The following is a 2,705-nucleotide window of genomic DNA, read 5'->3' as shown; positions in this document are numbered from 1 at the left end:
GGTTATTATTCTTTGAAAATTGGTGTGTCGACAGCTAAAATAGGTTGGTGGTTCAGAGCTAACATAGCTTGCTGAAATTTCCCTTGATTTTTCCTGTTTGAAAACTGGTTTTTTCAGAGCTAAGATATAAGTGGAACCCAGAGGAAGAAATGAAGAAAGTAAAGGTTAAAGCTCACCTGGATTGGTGTGGCTTGCCGTCGACAGGCGGCTCCTTCAAATGCTCAGCAGCAGCAGCAGCAGCAGCATTAAGAACAGGAGAGAAATAATGGATGGATGAGAACAGCAGCATCGCACCCTTTAGTCCCGGTTCTTGTCTCAAACCGGGACTAAAGGGCTCATTTGAACCGGGACTAATGCCTTTAGCCGCACGAACCGGGACCAATGCTCACATTAGTCCCGGTTCGTGACTGAACCAGGACTAATGTGAATATTGCCCTGTGACCAAAGCCCTGTTTTCTACCAGTGATACGGTATGTGACAAAATATACATAGATGACGTGACAAAAATTGTATGACAGGAAATTGCTTCTGAATACAAATCTAATGGTATCACTTTTGTGTATATAACGCATATATCCTTAGTCTAATGGTTGGTCAAACCTATTTTTTATAATGTGTGTGCACCTAACATTTTAGAACGTAGGTAGTAAACTGTAGGCCAAGTAACAATTACAACCAACACCATTATAAAAGCTGAAAGCACTTGCCAAAAAAAATATAAAAGCTGAAAGCAAGAAAGATGGAACAAGAGAGACGAGTGAAGCACCTTCTTCGATCAGTTGCTGGAGTCGGTAGTAATTGAGCTCGTCCATCACATCTTCCGAGTCATAAAGCAGCTCTCTGAGAAAATCCAGTGAATGTGCCAGAGGCTTGTTTTCAATCCTCCTTCCCTCGGCAGCAGCAAGAACCATCTCCACATTTCTCATCTCAAATTTGAGCTTCTCCACATCTTCAGCAAGTCCAATTTCACGACTCCAGTCTTCAATCTGTTCAGTGAAGAAGGTCCCAAGGATGCTTTGCACCAGCCATCCTATTGCTGCGCCAACTACCGTGTCAAGAAACCCTGTCATCTCCCGGCACTCCGGAGGTAGCACAGCAAGCAGGAGCAAAAGTAGGCCTTGCACAGGGGAGAAACCAAACAGATGGATTTAGAGGAAAGGAGAGCGATGATGCATCAAAAGGAAGGAACTGGTAAGTCAGAAAGAAAGCAGGGCAGGCTGCAAATGAGAGAATTAAACTATCCAACAAAAGGAAGCAAGGAAGCACATGAGTCAAGTCTTGGCACCACAGTTGCATTAATAAACGGTGTATTTGGTTGTATACACCCCTCTTTAATAATGAAACAGAACATAGCTGTCAGCCATGTACTCCCTCCGTCCCATAGTGTAAGACGTTGCTAGACACTACACTAGTGTCTAACAACGTCTTACATTATGGGACGGAGGGAGTAAAAAATATTAGCTCATGATGTTAACATACCAACTGCAGAGCACTTCCATGGAAAGTGAGTCTAGAGCTAACTTCACCAAAAAAAAAACATGCTAGGCAGCAAATAAGATATGCGTCAAACTATACACCGAAAACAGCTAAATTCCCCTACTAATACTAGAATCCCATCAACTGACGTACATGCCCTCATGGCAGCTTGAAACGGGGTCTGCACAGCGATGGAACTATGGTGATATGAGTCAAAAGGTACCATAGTAGCCAAGTGAGCTTCATATGTGGAACGCAGAATAAGAAATCAAGCCGTCGAAGAAAGCAAGGTTCAAGGGGGGCGTGTTCACCTGGATCGGTGCTGCTTGCCGTAAACAAGCGCTCGCTGTCCAATGCGCAGTAGCAGGAGGAGAGAAATGAACCTAACAATCTTGGATGGGACTGAAGGAGTGGAGCCTATCCTTGAAGCCACTGATAGCTCCAATGGCAGCAGATGAGCTCATGGTGGCTGGAGTTATGGAATCGTACTGGGAGCAAACTGTGTACACAATTAGCACTGCGTAAGTAAATTTTGCAGTCAGAGTATTTAACAAGCAGGCTATCTGTAATACAATAAACCGACTATCACAGGCAATTGTTTTCTGCAGATACGTTTCCACCAAAAATTCCCATGAAATTAGTTTCAACATACATACGTTAGGAAGTTAGAGAAACACATGAAGTGAAAATAAACTTGTCTTTTACAATTATTAACAAAGATACTTTACTTTGACTAGAAGTCATATACACTGGGACTGGGATATCAAGTGAGATTTATTCACATATGGATCTGAGAGAAATAGCCTGGGCGGGAATAAATGGAACACGTGCAATATGATGGAGTAAAAACCAAATCATATTTACCACCTACTTCACATCTTCATAACAGAGTGTTCTGTTCCGCTTCCTCTCTGCTCTAGTTCTGTCTTCCTCAGCTTTGCTGAATTTCCTTCAAAAAAGAAGGTTTCTTGTAAGCTAAAACAGCTCACTATAATCTAGTTCCAACAACAAACAGAAACAAAAACAAAAAATGGTATGTGGAACGCAGAAGGAGAAATCAAGATGTAGAAGAAAGCAAAAGTTTCAAGAGGGGGCTGCTCACCTGGATTGGTGCTGCTTGGCGTGGACGAGCGCTCACTATCAAAAGCGCGGAGGAGAGAAATGAAGCTAACAACCTTGGATGGGAGTGAGGTAGGGGAGCCTAACAAACTACAGGAGCCACCATCACA

General features: G+C 43.0%; 1 long non-coding RNA gene across 2 annotated transcripts; it reads right to left on the bottom strand.

Moving 5' to 3' along the window:
• Positions 1-2,705, bottom strand: LOC123177062 (uncharacterized). Of its 2 annotated transcripts, none has more exons than XR_006488754.1 (4): positions 2,348-2,489; positions 1,788-1,975; positions 177-1,117; positions 1-93 (listed from the first exon to the last, which is right to left on the bottom strand). It is a non-coding gene; the product is annotated as an uncharacterized lncRNA (long non-coding RNA). The 2 variants fall into 2 exon arrangements; XR_006488753.1 differs by adding an exon at positions 2,579-2,705 and having other exon boundaries at positions 54-1,117; positions 2,348-2,425.

Source organism: Triticum aestivum, unplaced genomic scaffold (genome assembly GCF_018294505.1).
Source record: "Triticum aestivum cultivar Chinese Spring unplaced genomic scaffold, IWGSC CS RefSeq v2.1 scaffold247558, whole genome shotgun sequence".
NCBI lineage: Eukaryota > Viridiplantae > Streptophyta > Magnoliopsida > Poales > Poaceae > Triticum > Triticum aestivum.
Note: the sequence above shows the minus strand (reverse complement) of the source record. Positions and strands in the feature narration are given on the sequence as shown.